The following is a 22,641-nucleotide window of genomic DNA, read 5'->3' on the forward strand; positions in this document are numbered from 1 at the left end:
CTTTGCAGCTTGTTCTAACATTTAATTGCTCTTTTTGCCCGAGACTTTATTGAAAGCTATTTTATATTCCTAAACTGTATCTCTGGTATGAGTGGCTGAAGGCTCTTCCGATCTTACGTTGTCTCTACAAGAGCATTCTACACAGTATATCCTACTGCATGCTGCTTAGCTAGTTCAAGCACTTTCTGGAAAAGGGAAGCACTCTCTCCAGGTGTTTCCTTCCTTGCTCAAGAGAAAATGACAGCTGTTGCTACTAATATGACCCAATAGTCACTTAATACCTCTCAGATGCTTCTCATTGTGAGGGTTGCACAGTATATTTGTTTTCATATTTGTGGATTCTCCCATCTCCCTTCGTTCAGTTGCAGAACGTTCAACAATATGTGAGCCATGTCCTTTGCAATAAGAACCATTTAAGAGCTGATCACACACTGGTATTGGAGGGCTATTTTATTCTCTATAATAGTTGTATATTCAACAGTTTATTGCCTTGATTGTATGGAGACATTTATCATAGAAAGAGCACCTACTACCTGATGCTGTGTAGAGAGTGAGCTATGAATTATAAAGTTCCTGTTTTGGATCTCATAATTGTCATGGGCCCCATCTGAAATAAAGGCAGGGGTGATAATAGTACTGACTTACTTTGTTACAAGGATTGGAATGAGATAACATATATAGTGGTAGCTAATGTTTTTGGCAAGTTTGCCACAAGTCAAGTCTAAAGTATGAGATATATTTGCTGCACTGCAGTCCATAAGTACCCACTTGGCTCATTCCAGTCTGCTAGCAAGGGAGCAGGGAGCAGCATAGCTCAGGAGAAGAAGGCAGAAGTATAGGCCTGAACATATATGCTGAAGCCAGGCCCTTATGCTCTTTATTTCCTACGTGGGTGGATGTGCCACAAATTCATTCATTCATTCATCATTTTATTTGTGTGCCACCTTTCCATAAAAAATTGTGCTCAAGGCAGCTTACAACAAGGTAAACAGGAATACGTCTCAAGAACATTTGCAAAAACAATTTCCTAAAAACAAAAATAATAAAACCGTAACATAACAACAAATATAACAGCAAGCAAAAACGGTTTTTCAATATTATGAACATAATAAAACAATCTAATAAAACAAATTCCTACTGTCTAGAGCAAGTATGGCATCCAGCAACATGATAGCCACTCATGACCTAGCACTTTCCTGCTTTTTAGTTATTATTTAGATTCATAGTTTCTGTCCATCTTCTAAAAAGCTCCAGGAAAGTAACAGAATATGTAATTCTTCCTCACGGTCTTATGATAGGCCAGTGTTAAATGAAGCAAACAGGTAATGGTGCTCTCTCTTTTTCTTGATTTTTAGAAAGTGCCCATGGGAAAAGGCCTGTGCCTACAGAGAATCTTACCATGGCCGCACCTGTACTACCTGTAAGTAAGAACAAATTGAAATTCCCCCACATTCTTGAAAGGGAAGAACTGTCTGGCAGTGGATGTATGCATGAAACCAGCCTGCTCATTCTCAGTTACCTTGCTGGATGAAGAATGTCCTTAAAATTATTGTGAGACTGGAAAAATAGATGCATATTCATTCCACAAATAGTTGACAAGCAGTTCTTGTTCCTGATCTTTTTGTTGGCTGTGAGGGGCTATTTGCATGATCTGTGGGGTATGTTACTAGATCAATGCAGCAGACCCGCTGGCCAGCATCCTCCATCATACAGAGGTCATGTGACATCCTGAGAGCCCTCAAATCTCTAGACTAATGTGGTGCCCTCCAGATTTTGCTGGACTCCAACTCCCATCAGTCTCAGCTAGCATAGCCAATGATCATTGGAATTCAACAATATCTGAAGGGTATCATATTGACTACTGGTCTATACCAACATTATCAGGCCACACAAATAGGTTTAAACCCATCAACCATGGCTTCTCATTTTTTAAAAAATAGCTTTTTAGCAGATTCAACATGTAACTGAAATCAGACATATGTGTAAGAAACATACATTCTTAATTGGTGGCATCTTACTAGATGCAATAGTTAAAGCTATTTAAGTAGGGAGGGATGAACCAGTATATTTCCTCTCCATGTCACCAAGCCTGGTGCTAGTGGGCAGCCAGGATGGGCACTGGCTGAGGCCCGTGTGACTGAGAGGGATGTCTGGGGCTGGGAGGGTGGAGCTCCCGCTCCATATCCCATGCCAGTTTTGGTTCACAGGGTATGATCGCAAATTGCACTCTGCAACCCAATATTGGCCTGGATTGCAGAGTGGTCCACCCTCCCAGGCAACACCTCCCCCATGCAGCTGGCACAGGGCTAAATAGGTCCAGCTGTGCGACCTTCTGCATTGTCGCATCAACGCACTGCGTGCATTCACCCGCCATCACCCAAGATGGTGACAGGGGCATGTTGATGGCCCCACCGCAACCTTGGCTGATGGCAGGTATTCACATGCGGCTCACTGACTCAGCCTGTGCCAGCTGCATAGGGGGTGCTGAAGGCCCACTGCAGTCTGGTGCCAGCCCTGCATGTCACCTTTGCATGTGTTCACTCATAAGTCTGTCTTGTCCTGTTTCTGCTGATGTTTTGGTTGATTCTGTTGATGTTTTGGTTGATTCTGTTGATATTTTTAAAAAAGAAATTGCATTAAAATCTGCATTGAAAACCACATTTTTAAATGTATTTTCTATTAAGATACCGATTTTAATTTTCATTTTGATATTTTTTTGAGCTGGAACTGCATGAGAACATGAAATCTGGCAAATAACTATGATCTGACTATGCTAGTGATCAAGGAGGTGCAGATCAGCTCAGTTCATACCACAATTCACAAGATCAAATTCCTCAAGCATCCCAACATTTAAGAATGAAAAGAAACCGCTATTGTACGCAAGGAAAAACCGTTCATGGGAAATTTGCGTTTCCCCCCCCCCCCAATTCTTTAATATTCCTTACAAGAATAGAACAAAGCTGGTAACTTTTGCAACCAACCAATTTCCCCTATGTTGAAAATATCAAATTATTACTACCATTAGAATCGGAAGTAAAAATCTATGACACCATCTCTATAGAATAAGGTAAATAATGCTGGGCCAAAAAGGATACAAACAAATACCAATCTGCATTCTGCTAAAAGTGTTGTTGAGCTGGGTTTTGAACTTGCTTCATGGTTTTAATTGCCTTTTGTAAGCCATCATTTTGGGGCATGGGTGCTTTCCTCTGAAAGATGGCATAATACTTTAAATAAAATAAAAGGTGGTTTAAGTCATGAACTGAAATGGAAATGCTTATGCAAATAGCACTTTTATCAGGGTTCCAGTATAAACCAGTCCATTACTTGAGTTTTCATTCCGCAGCATTTTGTTTTCAGAATAAACTCTGTTTGAAATAGGTAACATCTTTTTTAAACAAATGGGATTTCCCACTGGATTTAAAGCACAGAAACAGTATGAAGAAAATGGTGCATACTGTTTTCAACTAAGCAGTTTGCTGTCCTTCTCCTTTCCTATTCCCCATGGGAAGATGAGGGGAAAGAAAAGTCCTTCTATTCATCAACTATACAAGCACAAGCTGAACTGCATTATGTACTCTGTGCTCCCTGGTACATGCTGCATTTTAAACTGGAAGAAGAAGAGTTTTGCTGAGTTGTTGACTTATACTAGCTGCTAATATGATGAAGCAGAATGTGTTGACTTATCCTGGTAACTAACATGATCTTGCTAATGGGTTCAGCTGAAGAAAAGGGCTGCTGTTGTATGCCAATCCCCCACTGGTACAATTTGTTCTGTAGGCTTTGCTGGGATTTAAATTGCATTTCCTTCACTGTTTGCTCTTCTGGAATTGACAGAGAGGATAGGGAGGGGAAGCCAGCAATTACTTGCTACCCTAAAGGCTAAAGGGGCACTGAGAAGATGGCACCTGTAGTTCATTTTCAGCCTAATCCATGTGACAGTCATAGGATCCCTCCAGAACTCCCTGCATCCAATTACAAAGCTTTCTTCTTAATACAGGAGACTCTGCCAAAAGTCCATCCCTCATCCATTGTGCTGCCCCACCCCATGAAATAATAATCATCATAATTATTATTATTTACATTTGTTAGTTGCTTTATTTAAAAAGATGTCTCAGAGCAACTTAAGTTAAAATACAAACAGATAAAATCAATTTAAAATCAGAAAATTTAAAACAATGTACAATATTATTTATTAGATTTGTATCCTGCCCTTCCTTCCAGTAGGAGCCCAATGCCACATTCCTAAAATGCTCATCCAACAGTGTGTGTGTGTGTGTGTGTGTGTGTGTGTGTGTGTGTCTGTCTGTCTGTCTTAGCCTTCACTGGCCCACAGCTGGTGCAGAATGCAAGAACTTGAGGGTTCTGATGTAAAACCTGGACCTAGTCACCGTCTGTCTGTCTGTCTGTCTGTCTGTCTCTCTCTCTCTCTCTAAACCTTTACTGGCCCTCTTGTTTCTCTGCTGTTCCTCTGGCCTGCAAACACACATACTGAATAGGGCAACAGACATATCAAGAGATCAGCCTTCTCCAATCAAGCTAGTATGCTGACTGGGGCTCATGGGAGTTGTAATCAAAAACATCTGGAAGACACCAAGTTGAGAAAACTAGGATAAGACAAGATAAGAAATGGCATAGTGGAGTATCTACTTTTAATGTATAGGCATGGAAGCATATTTGAATGATGGGAGGTGGGAATAAAGTCTCTAAGGCTCTTTATACAGACATACGGAGGTGAGTAAGACAACTGGCCCAAAAACTGAGTAAGACAACTGGCCCATCAACCACTCTAATGTTTACTCTGACTGGTGGCAGCTCTCATAGGTTTCCCAGCCTAGCTATCTATGAACTTGAAAATGTACAGCTTTGATCCTGGGTCCTTCTTGCAATACCAGTGGTTTACCAATGAGCTATATCCATCTCAGCAATCATTTTAGAGGAAGGTTTATTATACGTGTTAGACCCAGTACTAAAGTTCCCCAATAAATCCTGGAAGCAAAGTTCTAATCTGTGGCAAATTCAGAATGAGGGGCAGACTGCACCTGATTTCCTATCATGTTCTGTGACAGGTCACATGAAAAATAGCCAGTGCAGACAGAAGAAGAGTGATGCATGGAATCTACAGCTGGCACCAGCACTAGCCTGAAAGCTTCTTGCAATAGGCATTGAGTGATTGGGCTATTTGTCAAGGTCCTTAGTCTTTCTGCTGAAGTTTACTTGCTATGCTGTAGAACTGAAGAAGAATTCATGGAATCACTTTCCCACTTTCTCTTTAAGAAACCCTTGTGGTTGTGTAATTCACTGTGCAAAATATCTCTTGAAACCAACTTCTCAGATCAAGAAAATACAAGGCGGTAGGAGGGGGAGAGGCCTTTCAAAGATGTGCTTGGTAGACCAAGGAAGAAAAATGAATTTCAAGTCAGGAAACTCTTGCAGAGCATAACCCGATGCCAATGACCTGTTGTTTATAGCAGGAAAAGTATGAACTTGTGTCTCAGCTGATGGCAAGGATGGCAGCTATACATAAGGACACAGACTATCAAAACAAATACATTCTCCTGAGATCAGTTCCTTGCTAGAATAACTCATTCTTCAAAGAGCATAACATGCTTGTTACATTTTACTTTCTGTTTAAGAGGTATCCAGCATATTGCAGCAGCATAGGTTCCTTCAGAGACCAAAGCCTACCTCTGGGTTACAGAAGAGACCTGGCGAGGCTGTTATAGGAAGTCCCTCTCTCTTCTCATCCCCAGAAACACCACAAGATTCAAATAATATTATTTTGCCATCTCATTTAATTAAGTCTTATACATTCTCCGAGTTTCCTTTCTCTATCATCATCATCATTTAGATCTATTAGTCGCTTGTTACCCGAAGGTCTCCCTATTCCCCTCTGTGGAGTTCTGTCGCTCACAACCTCTGCCTGACTTCTCCCCTCCAATTCCAATATACTTATCTATTTTATTTAGCTTTCCTTCTGTACTGTGGTAAAGGCTTCAAGTTGTGTAGGCTGCAGAGCCTCCCAATTATAAGGCTGCTGCTTGCCCCCTTGCTATTTGTTTGACTGTTTATATGTTGATAAGGGGTGGGGCCGATGCTCTCATCCCATCACCATTCCAGGCAACTTCTGGCCAGGCTTTACCTTTAGTCCTGATGAGGCCAGAGGGGACTAAAGACTAAAAAAGTCCCTAAAACAACTGCATTTTCACGGAAACGTAATATTGGATTATGAGCACATTGACATTTGGCATAATTTGCCAAGTGATTTGCTTGTTCAGTCCTTGGGGGACTGCAGTCCATTCATATGAAAGAAGAGAGTTTGGTTTGCTACCTTTACTCTTTGTGAGGTTCTGCTAAGAAGGGACGAATTACTACATTCTAGCAGATGCTAATGGTGAGTTACCACCTATGCAGTGGTAAACATTCTTCATTAGGTAACCAAAAGTGGGGAGACTTTTGTGAAGCACACTGCTGCTTTGAATAAAATGCAATGCAGGGGTCACTAGCTTTTTTGGACCAGTGGGCACATATTGAATTTTGAGAAAGTGCTGTGGATGCCATTCACAAAATGGTTGCCAGTGGGACATGGCATAACACAAAATCACAGAGAGTACAGGCATTGCTTCCCCCACACACACACTTCTTGCACAACCTTATGTTTACCATGGGAAGTCAGCTGTGTGCAGCTGGTCCTGATTGTGGAGATGCAGCTGTTAAAGGCACAAGAACCCTGCTTTCCCCAGTGCCAGTCCTAAACCAAAGCCTATTCTGCCATCCTGTACCCACTTACCTGGGAATAAGCCCCGTTAAACATAAAGAAACTTCTGTAGTAGAAATGTATACCATTTTACTGTATGTTAACTATACAGTAAATTTCTAATGAGTGCCTGGACATCAACTCCTGCACAGCAGGAGACATGCCCAAGCCTCTTTGCAAAGTTTTCACATTTTGCATTTGCCATATGGGGTGGCATCTCAGATGAACCCACCATAGTAAAAACACATCCTAGTTGGTAGGAAAAAAGGAAGGGCACACTATGGAGATTCCAAGGACTAGTAGAAAATAACAAAAAAAAAAACAAAACAGGAAAAGTGCACTAAAGGGGAGGGGAAAACAGAAACTCTTTAGGACTCCAGATATTCCTATTGCCGGGTGTCCAAACAACTCATTTGTCAGTCGGAGCTCTGACTTCACTCATTAGCTAAAAACACTGGCAGGCTGGAGCATCCAGGTTGTCTCATTTCACAGAAATAGTTTTGAAGGGTAGCTGCTAGGGATTGGAATCTGGTACCTGGTGCCACTTTGAAAGCATACCATCAACCTAACAGATAGTATCGATTTCAGTTCATTCTTTGTCAGCTTTCCGCTGCTTTTGTTGTTGTTGTTATGTGCCTTCAAGTTGATTACAACTTATGGCAACCCTATGAATCAGCGACCTCCAATAGCATCTGCCATGAACCACCCTGTTCAGATTTTGTAAGTTCAGGTCTGTGGCTTCCTTTATGGAATCAATCCATCTCTTGTTTGGTCTTATATGAAATAAAATATTGATATTTTGAAAGAAAATATTGATAAAGGAAAGGAAAGCAGTTTCATTTCCTTCTCCTCCCCTGTAACTGAGACTGGTCAGTTTTCACATTAGCAAGCAAACAGAGACAGGCTGTTTTCCTTTTGGAAAGGAAAAGAGGAAAGCAGGTTTGCTTCATAATGTCCTTTCTTGAAGGCTAAAGAGTTCCTTTTTTTTAAAAGGAAAACTTAGAGTCTGGCCCCCTGTCTGGGAGTGCCAATTAAGGCCTTCCTGTGCATTGTGGAGCCTGCGGGCACCAGTTTGGCAACCCCTGTTTCTGTTCTCTCTTCCACGTCTGCCACAGAGGGAATGTCCCTATTTGAAGGGCTTTCTAACAGATGACTGAAATGAATGGAGGGCTCTAAACTGTATAGAGATTACATTTTAAAGGTGATGGAGCTTGGCAATGCTTCCCTCCTCATGTGTTTGCTCACATGCAAGGAAATAGAACATCCCAATAGGGCTATTGTTTTGCAGACAATAGCCCTATTGTTTTGTGTGTATTGTTTTACACACATTTTGCAGAGTTAAAAAGCAGAGAAAGTGTTAACTCTTTCTCTGGCACATTAAATTGCAAATATGACTGGACTTGCTTCTGAGCCTTTAACAGCAGCTTGATCTGCAGGTATTAGCTTCTCTCCGTGCCATAAAAACAATTCAATTGCTGATTTCTGCTAGGGGTGAGCAAAAAATGTTCAGAAAATAATTATGAAAACCCTGAATTGATGGAGAATTTCAGTCCTTGTCTGGAAAATATTCAACAAAATGGCTTCTCCAGTTTTGCCTTTTAGATAGAAAAATGGATCCAGTTTAATATTGTTGAATATTATGTTAATATTTAGTTGAAGAATATAATAATATTTTATTGTAATACTCTTGAAGGAAGCCGTGGACTTGGCCTCTACTGTTGTAAAAGAAAATATTCCTTCTGGGATCTTTTCTAGGTACTGCAAATAACAGCCATTCGACAAGATGTAAAGTAATAAAAAATAGCAACAATTTATTGGAGGAGTGGTGGTGTATTAGCTCAGAGCTAAGACCTCAGTTGAAACCAAAAGAACTGAAGCCCTGAACACAAGTTACCAGCATGTTTTATACATGGTTTGCATTGCAGCTAAATACGTTACATGATGTACACGTAAGCAATTCTATGCATGGATATAATCTTTGCACCTTTCTTAACCACACTTAGCTGGAAAGAACAACTTGCAAGAACTTTGCTTATGTTCCGTGTATCTGTAACCACAAGAACATTTCTAAGATTAAACAGATAAAAGCAAGCTAGGACAAGTCTTGCGGTTACAAGAGACAGGATGCAGGTTACTTTGCTTATGCAGCTTCTTAAGCTAGCACACTGCCTATGTGATGTGCTCGCTTTGACCTTATGGCTACTGGCTACCTATTAAAACTAAAATGGGGTAAGTATTGCTCACAAGCTGGGCTAGATATTTGACGTTCTCCTCACTACCCCTTCCATTCCTCTCCTAGTCTTTTGCATCCTTCATTGACCAATCAACCAATATGAACTAGCTAGCAGTGATGTTTCATTTGACATTAAGTGAACTGAAATTCTCCGAAGAGAACTGTTGTTGGAGAAATTCACCTTCCCTCTCAGATATTTGGCAATACTCCTCCCCCACCTTGGTGTTGCTACTCACAAATCATATGCAGGATTTTTGAAGTCTATTTTCACTCAGCCCTGGTTTCTGAAGATCAAACTGCTGTTAAAGGCACAAGAACAACTGGGTGAGGGTGTTTTTTTCCTGGTCAGTTGGCAGCCCTATGAAATTTAAGGCACCAGGCTTGAGCAAAGGAGATATTATTTTCCACACGTCAGATTTTTTGAGGGGGGTTATAAAAAATTGAAGGATGAAGGAGAAGTACCATCTGTGCTGAATGCTGACATTAAAGAAGATTAAAGAGAAATAAAAGAGAGAGGATTTTTGCAGCCTAAATGCATTTTAATAAAGGGGGGGGGGGAAACCACCTTGTGACACATGGGATCTTTCACCCTTGCAGAGTTTGCTTTGCTTTATTTTGTATCAGTTTTGCTGAGCCCCACCCCAGATTCTAGTAGAGGGAGGCTTATCACTGGACACTACCTTTCAGTTTTCACCTCTGAGACCCGTCTGGCCTTGGCTCTGAGTTTGTGAAAAGCAGCGATATGCCACCATTCAAAAATGCTTTTTCAAAGGATAACGTTAAATGGTTTTTAATGCATCCCTGGGTGGTATTAAAAAAGAAAGCTGACAAATTATTCTCCCTCTACCACAATGGCAAACAGAGTATTTTTTTTAAAACAACAGCAATAAGGGACTGGAAACAGAGTTCAGAATAACCTCTGACTTTTCACTATGTCAAGATCAAGACCCATGTGCACTAGTAAAGCTTTCACTGAAGGTTATACAGTAGCTTGTCTGTGGACTGGACAATAATACTACTAAGGTCAGTTTTATGTCAGTGGCATTAGAGATAAATGGATCAAAAGGAGGGGTATATAGCTTCTTTTGGTCCTCTGAATGAAGTTCAAGCTCAAGCAGCAGACAGGAGGAAACCAGAAATCTGCATCACCACTAGTGCAAAGAACTCTTCTAAACAGTATTTTATTTCCCAATGTCAATATTTTACACATTTCATATTCCATGTAAATAATGGAATATAGGACATTTAAATGCTTCTTTTATAACACAGGAATAGGAGGGCTGGCTGAAATGGGAACTCAAGAGTTTCATATGGATTATTATGAGATTTGGTTTTCTGACATGTTCATTAATTCTGGGGCATCTTAACTAGACTACACAAGAATGAGCAAGAATGACCTTTTGTTTTCACAGATATTTGCATTTTCTTGGGAAAGTGTCCTTCCCTGTTTGGTTTGTTTATCTGTAGTTTTCATGAAGATAAGATTCTCCCATTTGTTAGATCACTATTTAAGATCCTACCATTAGTGGAAGTTGTTCCCCATTGATTTAAAAGCTCAGACCACTTTTTCTAATTTTTTTCTATTTTAATTCATGGTTTTTAAAATAAACTTGTAATGTTTCTGTGACAATTATTCAGAAACATTGTGGGGGCACTTTTTAATATTTGTGTGAATATGTAGTTTTCACTTTGAAAAATGAAAATTATCAAGCTTGCTGCAACAATGCAGAAGATGTCCTAATATTATATAGTTACAGTATTGTGTGAACTGGCCCTAAAACTGTACAGATACAGTAATCTAGCACAAAGTTAGTTACACTTAAGCCCATTGAAGCAATAGATTTCAGCCCATTCAAATAAATAGGCTTACATACATCTTGCCTCAGTAATCAGAAAACCTCCCCAAGCTTAGTCAGACAAACTCTAGTCCTTTGCTCCTAAGATTTTAGAGGTTCCCTAAGCTATGCTCTTATGTGCTAATGCCTGGAGCCTTAAATGGCTTTTGCACACTTCATGTGATGAAAATCAGACAAAATTTCAAGGATGTACCCAAAAGGATAACAAATAACAAGGCACTTTCTGACAATAGCAAACCCAAAAGTAAATGAGATGGTTTCTGCTCCTTTCTAGATGAAAGCCAGCATGTGTTAATAGGAAACTCAGAAATACTAGATTTGTTTCCCACCCTTGGCCTAACAGAAATGTGTAGTACAGTGGATAAGAGTTGTTGTTGTTGTTTTTTGCTGGGCAACCTCCTTGACCTCTCCCTGTACCTGCTAACACAAGCAAGATACCAAGCGTTAGAAATGCCTCAGAAGAAGATGAAGATTAAATTCAACCATTTATTTAAGGGAACAATCAAGTGTAATGGTTGACTTTTAAATCCATGACCAAGCAAGATGGCTTGTTGCAAAGATGGAAAGACTCTGAAACACATGAGGGCGCATGTTTAGTTCACATTCCATCAGTGTTTTGCTCTGCAGTGTTACTAGAGTGCTGGCTTAGCAACAAAACAAAGCCAGGGCAATAATTCAACACAATCTTAAGTGTGTTGGAAGTTTCACATTCTGTTTTCCTTTTTCTTTTTCTTTTTTCCCACACTGATAGATGATACTGGTCTGGAGTAGATTGCATTTTTAAATGAAATATGACAGTAGGTGGGTGAATTCTTTGCTTTCTGGCATTTTCCACTGCATTTCTGTGTTTTGGTAAATGTCTCTGCAGAGTTACAACCTGAAAGGTGCTTTTTTATTTAAAAAGTTGAATTTACAGTTCAGGTCCATTGTAACATTCTTTTGTTAAAAACTTAAATTGCCATCCTGTCTCTCTTTTTGCAGTGCAATGCTGATGTTTGCAACCTTTTAGAGGACTTAGATCAATATGGCAGGTACAGATTATTGGTGTGTGGCTCTAAAACAGCCCAATACTGTTGATTCCATTGCATAGTTATAAACTATCATCCAGTTATAGGATTGTTGGGTAAATAATTAGCTTGCCTCTATCTAGTTCAGCAAGCACTGATTTGTATCACATCAGCCTTCAGACAAGCAGGAAGGGATTGTGGAAAAATAGGATCCCTGAAGAGAATGCCCTGTATTGCATATAGGAGATGGAAAATAAACTAAAATAAACAGACCAGAAAATATTGGGCACAATCCATCACACATTAGCCATAAGATCTCAGTTGTATTGAAATAATGACTGTCTAATTTTATTGCTTTCAGTGGATATTAGTGATGACTAATTTTTGTTGGAATGCGGCCATTGAGTTCTAGGAACAATCTTACATAGATGGTAAATTGCGATAGTGCCTGGAAAGTTCATTTTTAAAAAGGAACTAGTTCTAGTTGTGCTAGTTCTGTCCAAAAGGGAAGAAAATAAAACAAAAAATGGCATTGAGAATGTTACTGAAGTATACTGTGCTGAAGTATAAAGTTGCAAAGGAAATCAGGGACAACTAGGGATGGAAAGATCTGTCAAGTTCAGTTCTCTCAGTTTCTCACTTTAAATCCAGTCCTCTACATTTCTACAGCAATCTGCATTTTTTTAAAAAAAACCCTCATAAAAAGTCTCCACCATTTTAGTGCAGATTTCTTCAAATTAACACATTTTTGTAGGCAATTTTGGGTACACATTTTTGCAAGCCATTTCTCATCACTTCATGCCTTTTTGCATGTTATTTTCACTCATATATTCATTTTTATGCACACTTACCCCTAATATATGCATTTTATGCACATTTTATTCATATTGTTTAGTTGGTGAACTGCGTCCCAAAATTCTAATAAATGCAAATTTTGAAGGATGGCTGTGTTTTTGGTTCCCATATTATTTTGGAAAGTGTGAATTTGATAAATTCTGCTTGAAATGCGAACTGAATCAAAATTCTCACCCATCCCTAGGTACAACACACAAGAATGTCAGACAGAATGCCCACAGGTGAAGCTTTCCTCATCATTGTATTTCCATACTAAAAAAGGCTTACCCTGCTTAATTTTTGCCAGCCACACAGCTATTAAAGGCAGAAGGAATCATTTACTTTGTTCCTGTACCTCTACTTCTTGCTGCAAGCTGCTCCTGTTGGATAAGACCGAATCTTTTCAGCAGGGAAGATACAGGAAATGTGTCACATTCCTTTGTTCTGATTGCTTAGCAATAGTGATTAAGTAACTAAACATCCTTAGCAACAGCAGTGCCTGCCTATGCCTTAGAACGTTGCCTCCATATTTTGTTTTCTAACTTTCTTTATAGATATCTCATTGACTTTCTTTTTTTAAAAAAGAAAGCTAAGAGTCCAGGTCTCCTGCTGGGGGTAGGGGTGGGGATAAACATGAATCGGAACTAGAAACTGTTCAAAGTTCTACCCTAAAATGAACTTAATTAACCTTTAGTTCACCCAGCAATTATGGGAGATATTCAGGTGTAGTTCAGAGATTTTTGAACTAGTTCAGTGAATTTACTAATTTATTCCAACCACTGAATTGCAGACATTAAACTTCACCTTGATTTAAGTATATGAGAACATGAATCTGAGAAACAGATTGTCATTTTCTGCAAAATATCACAATAATTTCTTTGCTACTACAACTTACAGATCCATATATTCCCCCATTGTGTTGCCAGCAGCAGCCATCCAGATTCCCTTGAACAAGCTTGCACGCTGCAGACACTGAGCCAACAATCTGGTTCATAGCAATGGCTTTTAAATGTAGGTGGAAATGCCTAAATCTGTGCCCTGCCTCTGTGAAAAAAGAATTGAGAAGACTATAGGCTCTGCCCCTTTTGCCATCCCCTTGATGTTAAAGACAAAGCAGGAATGGAATTCCCCACTCACAGCATTTCAAAGTATTCTAGGTACTTTAAAATCTTGCTCAATACTCTGTTTTTTTACCTGCTGCATTTTTTAATAATTATGTAGTTTGGGTTTTTTTATATATTTTAATTTTGTGAACCAAACCCAGTGAAGAGGGTGGGGTGGGGTGGGTTGAGTGTGTGTGTTTGTGTGTGTGTGTGAGAGAGAGAGAGACAGAGACAGAGACAGAGAGATGTAATGCTGTGCAGGATAATCTGCTGTACCCGGAAGCTCCTAGCGGGTTTCTTTGTAAACATTAAATCTGGACTGACGCTTGCTAATGCACCCAACAGAAGCTGTGTAATATTGAGGCAAGTATTGTCAACTCGTGACTGTTAACTCCCCTACAGTGTCTCAAGGAAAGGCCTTTCTTAGCTCTGCCATCTAAGAGATAACTTAACTGAAGTTTCCATGTAATGCTTGATTCAATCACTGGGCCAGACCTCACCCAGTTTACCACAAGACTACCTTTAGAAAAACTAAGGGTGGATGGCAGATGTATTTTTTATTAATTTCATTTATATCCTATCTTTCCAAGAGGGAGAGCAGGGCAGTATCCATTGTTGCCCACCCTCGCAACACATTTAGGGTGACCAGATGAAGAAGAGGGCACGGCTCTTTTGCCTTTAATGGTTGTGTAGAAGAGGGTATTTCAGGAGCAGCAGCTTGTTCTGGCCACTGTACCCTTATTTTCTCCTCATAGCAATGCTATGAGTTAAGTTAGGATGAAACATGGTGACTGGTTTTGCCATGTCTGGAAGGCTTTCCTTTTCTTGTCAATGATATGTTCAATCTCACTATCATTCTCATCAAACCAGTCCTGATGTTTCTTAGTTTGGTATCCAATAGTTTGTTCACATGCTGCAGTAATGGAAGTCTTCAGTTTAATCCAGTGTTCCTCAACGTTTTCAGGGAGTTCTGTAGGTAGATGTTTCTTGAGAGTTGTTTGAAAGCAAGCTTGCTTAATAGGATCTTGAAGGGCGTGGATGTTCATTTTACGCCTTGGTTTTCTTCCTTGGAGCCTACGTTGAGGAACAATCTTAATGGCCATAGTGGATCGAATTAATCGGTGATCTGTCCAGCAGTCATCAGCACTCGTCATGGCCCTTGTGAGGAGTACATCATGACGATCTCTGGCACGGACAATTACATAATCCAGGAGATGCCAGTGCTTCGACCGAGGGTGCTTCCATGATGTTTTAAATGTATCTTTCTGGCGAAAGTGTGTTTGTGATAACAAGATTATGCTCTGTACATTTAGTCAGAAGTAGAATTCCATTCAGGTTGCTATTGCCAACTCCTTCTTTCCCAATGGTTTCTGGCTATAAATCAAAATCATGCCCAACTCTTGCATTGAAATCGCCCAGGAGGATAACCTTAGGTATCTCTGATAAGATGGTGTCCAGCTGGGTATAAAAATTTTCTTGATGTCTTCATCAGCATCTAATGTTGGTGCATAAGCACTTACAATAGTTGCCTGCTGGTTTTTGGCGAGTTTTAATCGGAGAGTTGAGAGTCGTTCATTAATGCCAGTAGGAACTTCTGACAAGAGCTTCACAAGATCATTTTTAATAGCAAAGCCTACTCCATGTATTCATCGTTCTTGTTCAGGCAGTCCTTTCCAGAAGAAGGTGTAACCTCCTTTTTCTTCCTTCAGTTGTCCCTCTCCTGCTCTTCGAGTTTCTTGGAGTGCTGCTGTGTCAATATTAAAACGTCTCAACTCCCTCGCAATGATGGCAGTCCTGCATTCAGGACGTTCACTATCTGTATTGTCCACCAATGTCCGTATATTCCATGTTCCAAAGTTTAATTGTCTTTTGCGACTGCTAAGTGGTGACCCCACTGGACGCGGTGATCCAGTCAGGGAGAGAGATGAGGCAGACTATGTTTAGGGCACCTTTTCTAGCCCCTGCCCCATACGGGTTGAGCAGAGTGGATCCTGAATAGGACTGCTCAGTCATGGATACAGCTGCCGAACAACTCAACTGCCTCAGTCCCTGAGCCAGGATGACTGAGTCTGTATCCACCGTCCATGTGCCGGTCCATGACTAGGGGCTTCCGGATTTCACAGTCTTGCCCCCGTTGCCATTCGCTGATCGCCATGGGACTTTTGGTTTGGTTTGGTTTGGTTGGAAGACGCCTGTGCGTGAATTTGTTTTATGTGGGGAGATCAGTGCACAACGAACAACACACAATCTTGACAGAAAAAGGCTTTGATCAAATGGCATGGATACCACGACGATTGGAAGTCTTTTATCTGCTGCAGCCTTCATCCGCCTTCACAGCCATTGTAACATACACATTGTTATACTCTGCCTGTTCTGCTGTTGAGGACTTTCTTGGATCGTTCTTTGTCTGGTTCCTCTCCCTTGACCTTACCGCCATTGGTGACCCTGCTGGGAGTACATGACTCCCGACGGCATCACTCACAGGGCTCATTGGAACACGCAAGCCCACTCACCACTGCAAGGTGACGATCAGAAGAACTAGAGAACTTAAGAACGCCTGGTGGATAAAGAAAGCTCAAGAAATCCAGCATTTTGCAGATGCTCATGATGCATGGGGCTTTTTTAATGCCACAAAGGCCATCTACGGACCAACAAATTATGGTACAAATCCATTACATTCAATAGATGGTACCAAACTTCTAAAGGACAAAGAGTCTATTGTACTGCATTGGAAAGAGCATTACCACGACCTCCTTAATCGTAACTCTGTTGTGGCTGATGAGGTCTTCTCGCAAATCCTGCGACAACAAATTGCAGTATCCCCTAATTTGGATGAAGTCAGTAAAGCCATTAATCAAATGAAAAATAACAAAGCCAGTGGACCTGATGAGATTCCTGCTGAAGTCTTTAAAGAAGGTGAGCTTGAATTTACACAACAACTTCATAAGCTCATCAAAAAAATCTGGATGAGGGAGGAGATCCCGGAAGACTTTAGGGATGCCATAATTATCACTCTTTTCAAGAAGGGTGATAGAACAGATTGTGGGAACTACCGAAGCATCTCTCTCCTTGCTACCGCATGTAAAACCCTTGCAAGGATCCTTGCAAATCACCTCCTACCAATCTCAGAAGACATCCTCCCTGAATCCCAAAATGGTTTCCGCCCTTCCAGGGGGACAGTGGACATGATCTTCACCGCATGACAGCTTCAAGAAAAATGCAGGGAGCAAAACCGACCTCTGTATATGGCATTTATTGATCTGACTAAGGCTTTTGATACTGTAAATCGAACTGCTCTCTGGTCCATCCTTCTGAAAATTGGATGCCCTGATAAATTTGTGAATGTTTTGCAACTCCTCCATGACAACATGACGGCAACAATTTTGGATAACAATGGCTCTCAAAGTGATCCCTTCAAAGTGGGATCAGGCATTAAACAGGGATGTGTCATTGCTCCGACCTTATTTGCTATTTTCATCGCCATGATTCTACACCTTGTTGAGGGGAAACTTCCCACTGGCGTGGAAATCACGTATCGAACAGATGGAAAGCTTTTTAATCTCAGTAGGCTGAAAGGGAAAGGAAAGGTAATTACAACCTCTGTCATAGAACTTCAGTATGCCAACGATAATGTAGTCTCCGCACATTCAGAGGAAGATCTTCAAACTATCCTAAATGTCTTTGCAGAAGCATATGAAAAGCTTCGCCTCTCACTTAACATCAAAAAAACCAAAGTGCTTTATCAGCAAGTGCGAACCAATCCCTCTGTAGCACCATCAATCCAGCTTAATGGTGCGACACTGGAGAATGTTGATCACTTTTCTTATTTGGGCAGCCATCTCTCTGTTCGCAGGGAGACCAAAATGCTTATTTACAAAACCATTGTACTACCGACCTTACTGTACGCCTGTGAAAAATGGACCATCTATAAACGCCACTCCCAACTTCTTGAAGAATTCCACCAATGCTACCTCCAGAAAATTCTGCAAATTACTTGGGAAGATAGGCGGAGTAATGTTAGCATATTGGAAGAAGCAAAGACCACCAGTGTTGAAACAATGATCCTCCAACATCAACTTCACTGGACCGGCCATGTTGTTCAAATGCCTGATCACCGTCTTCCAAAGCGGCTACTTTACTCCCAACTTAAGGATGGAAAACTGAATATCGGTGGACATCAAAAGAGGTTTAAAGATGTTCTCAAAGCTAATCTAAAAAAAAGTAACATAAGCATCGAGAACTGGGAAGCCTTGGCCCATGAGCGTCCCAATTGGAGGTCCGCCATTATCAAAGGTGCTATGGACTTTGAAGAAGCACAAGTACAGGACGAAAGGGACAAATGAGCTAAGCGGAAGGCATGTCAAGCAAATCCTCATTGCGACCATCTTCCATCTGGAAACCTATGTCCTCACTGTGGGAGGCTGTGTGGATCCAGAATTGGCCTCCACAGTCACTTACGGACCCACTGCAAAAGACCTTATCTTGGAAGACAATCTTACTCGGCCACGAGTGATCGCCAATGAAATGAATGGTGACTGGTCCAAGATCAGACAGTGGGCTTCATGACACAGTGGGTCTGCCTGGTCCTACTCTAACTACTGCACCACAGTGGCTCACTGAAGGTAGGAGACCTAAAACAAAGCTATACCCTGTTCTTCAAGAGTACATACTTAGTTAAGTTGTATCTTCTTATACAGATGATATCTGCTAGGCAGGGTTTCTTTCGACTAAGAATATAAAGGTATTGGAAGGGATGAGTGGTGGCATCCAATCATCTTAGTTTTATGGCACATGTATCAAGGTTTCAGTACCATATTTTAGACAACTTTTGAAATAAGGGTTGAGCCAAAAGAAACTGAAGGTGAGGGCTTGCTCAGTTTCCATTCAGAAAGCCCCTGCACATTTTTTAAAACCCTACTATGTCAGGGAGAATGTTTTTGCATGAAGGAGCATTCAAGCAAGTGAGCCCCCACATGCAGCCTGAAGTGATATAGTCCAGACTAAGGATGAGGGAGAATATGCACTAAATCAGACTTAGTACCAGATTTTGACTGAATCTGACAGTCTGATATCTTTTCGGACCAACACGGATTTCTTGCAGGAAGCCGCAGCTGTAATCAGCACGGCTCCCTCCCAATTTCCCCCTGATTTTATGTAATTATCTTCGTAATTACAATCGCTATTATCCATTAACTTCCATGGATTTGCATAAGCATATGTTAAAATTTACATAATTTTTTTGCAACCAAAAACCCCCACCAGCGGATTGAATCAGCAAGTGCAAAAGCAAGTTGGGGGGGAAAAGGCGGATCGGATGACACACTATCGGAATACAAGCGGATCAGAACTAGGCAGTGAATCTCATCCCTAGTCTAGACAGAGGTTTATCAGATCATCAAGAACTGGACTTCAGTCTTGTTATGTGTCTGAATGTGTTGATAATTCTCAATCAGCAAGTCACCATCTCCTTCCTCCCTCAAAAATCACCTTGCCGTGACTTGCCGTATTAGCCATTCCTTTAGAATGGACATTAAAATGTACTCTTTGCCCACAGGTTGAGACCGAGATATGTGATATGAGATGATCTAGGTTCTCTTTCATGAATTAAAGGAAAAAGCCAGAAGGGAGCCTGCCATTTTGTACATTTAGCCTGCTGTTACCCTGATCTAGCATGACAAATTGGCATCCCCGATGTGGCAGCAAAGTAATCAGACTGTGACAAATGGTTTACTTAGAGCAATTTGTTTTCATTTTCCTGAAAATTTCCGCAGACTTAACAAAAGGATTTTCTTTCTCTTTTTTTTCAAATGGTGCTTGTGGAATGCTAAAAAATGAATTCCTAGACCTGACCATTTGGTGGAGTAGCTTTAAAAATACATGGCTACCTGTGAAAAATCAGGGTGTTAGTTGGCAGATGAGTAGGTAGGCAGATTCAGATAGGCCTGAACAGAAAGTTCTCCAGGTTTGCTTTTCAGCAAGAAAGTACTGATTTCCCAGAAGGGGTCAAAATCCACCCCCCAGCAGCTTGTTTACAAGCAACTCCTCTTATAATGCTACTTCTAATGCCCTCCCCTTTTTTGTTTCATTCATTCTTACATGTTCCCAGCCAATCAGGGCACACATACTGCTTATTATGAGATCACAGTGCTATGTTGCCAGTTACCTTTGGCTTTTGGGTTATTATCATCATCATCGTTATCATCATCATCGTTATCGTTAATTATATCCCACCTTTTCCCCAAAACTGGGACTCAAGGTGGCTTACAAAAATTAAAATATGTATAAAAACATACAAAAGGTTATTGTTAAAATGTAATTAAACTATCTATAGAATTAAAACCATTTAAAGCATATCCATTAAAAAATCAAAGAAAATGCCAAAGGTTATGTCTCTAATGATAAATAAAGCTTATTAAAAGTGAGGCCATAGCAAAACAAACACTTTCACAGTCTTTTCACAATGATCCCAGCCAAAAGCAGCAGTATAGAGGGGCTGCTTTGATTCTGATGAATCCCATTCTTTTGGTTCAGTCCACGATTCAGAAGAAAACTGGTCTTCATTGCCTTAAGCTTGCATGTAACAGATTATACATTTCCTACATGGAAAGTATATGTGTTTAAAAAATAAGCTTGAAACCTACATGTTGATTGTTAATTTATCATATTCCTTGGATAAATAATTCTGAATAAGCTACTCTAATAATTTTAGTAGATTAGAACACATTTTATTAAAACGTGTGGACCATTCACATGGATCAATAAATCATCAACCAAACTGCAGAGTATAGTGTGGGGTAGGGCAGAAGTATATTTGGAGAATTCTGGGCACACAAAGACATCTGTAGTGAGGGCTGCAAATCATTTGTTTAAAGTTCTCACCTGTCCTATCATAGTGGTAACCAGATATAAAATGTCTGAATAAAATTAGATTTCAGAGAGCTGGAGCATGCCTAATGCTCAACATATCCCCCTCATTGCTCTCTCTCACTTTACCATAATCATCAAACGTTAGCCCAAATTAAAAGGTCTTAGAAAACTTGAACGTTGTTTGGACTGTACAACATTATATTATTATATGTTAGGGTGCTATTTACAGTAACATTCTTTCCAATTTTTTGTTCTTGAATGGTAATAATTTAGAACGCAAATGGATATATTAAGTATAGCTGGGTAATTCCTTCCCTACTATCCAAATCACTCTACACTCATGCAGAATTCAAATCTCCTCTGCCATTTCGTTTCCAACTCTCCCAAAGTTAGCTTTAGTTATTCTGAATACATTTGTACACCCTTCAAAAATGTCCAACACTGTAATGAATATGTTAAGAAGCACAAAATTGATCATTGGGGTTCTCTGCATTTTATTTCTAGTAAGCTTTTAGTGCATTTGGCTTGGTCCCAAAGATTGCACTCTGTGAGTAGAGGGCACTTCTGCTCACACAGATCTGGTACTCACATAAGCCAAACCATGTCTTAGCACAAATAAGCAATGTTTGGGTTCCTGGAGAGAAGATCATGGCTCCTTTCCATTCCCTTTGGTCTTGCTGCCGTTGTGCTGAGCCAGTGGTTTGGTTTAGTGTTACGTCTGAACCCAAGCTCATTGTTTATCTCACTCCATAAATAAACAAAGTGGATATTTTTCTCTCCAGGAACATGCAAGTTTGCTTGTTCACACTAAGCCATGGTTTGGCTTCGTATTACGTGCAAATTGGGCCACAGTGGCAAATCAATGATTTTCCCAACTGCTACAGGATTTTCTCTGAAAAAGCTGCTCTGGAGGGTTGCTCAACCTCTAGAGATAGTTTTCAGGAGCTGTAGAAGCAGAGTAGCCATCAGCAATCTTTCTTCCTGTGTGAGTGGAAGTGCCTCAGAGTACAGCCTTTGGATTCAAGGTGACATTTAGCGTTTCAGTCTGTAATATTGTGTACACACACACTCCTTTGTATGCTTTTTCTAGAACCATTTGGTGAACATTATTCTTAAAGGGTTTGTGAATGTCCATGAAGTCCATATCTTTTCTAAACTCATAGAAGAACAGCCTCTTGGGAGGAAGTATATCACATCTTGCATCCGCCTCAGTTTTTTCATTCAGGGATCATAATAAACAAGGAAACCTCATTGTGCAATGCTCTAGGGGCATCTGATCCCATATATCCCCTCCCTCTTTTCCTTTCACATTTCCATTATATTATCAGCTAATCATACTGGAAAATGTCATTTTAACAGCTTATAAATTAGTTGAAAGGTAGCTGAATGGATTGGCTCATTGGCCTTGTGTAGGACAAAGCTTGTGTTATTTGCTAATACAACAAAATGAGTTAACAGAGGCCATTACTGCAAGAAGGGTTTCTAATGTATTAGCAAACATGATAATGCAATGGAAAATTACTAGTACTAATTTGACCTCCAGAAATACATTAAATAGAATGTTTTACTCACGATTGCACTGAATAATTTATCAGCAGATTAAATCTGAGTTTTTTGCATGACCTGCTGGTGGTTTGTAGCTCGGGATGTTTTTATTGTCTATGCATCTCTATTAATCTGACTGATGTAGGCGGTTTCAGATTGTTGAAATTCAGCTAAGTGTCTTGAATAAGTAAATAAAGTTAGATTTACAACTTCATAGCAAGGTATTCACAGCTACATAAAACCTTATGAGGAAATTATTTATTCAAGCCCAGGTCCTGAGAGCATTACACAGATAAAATTGTAGAAATTCAAAAATAGGGAGAGAGAGAATTAATCCAGTACTGCTTGCTGATCCAGAACTTTAAGGGAGGGAAAAGGTCCAAAGTCTCACTGCCACTGAGCTCCAAGCTGTCAGCCAACAGGTCTCCCAGCAATCCAT

The sequence above is a fragment of the Rhineura floridana genome, chromosome 2, assembly GCF_030035675.1.
Source record: "Rhineura floridana isolate rRhiFlo1 chromosome 2, rRhiFlo1.hap2, whole genome shotgun sequence".
Taxonomy (NCBI): domain Eukaryota; kingdom Metazoa; phylum Chordata; class Lepidosauria; order Squamata; family Rhineuridae; genus Rhineura; species Rhineura floridana.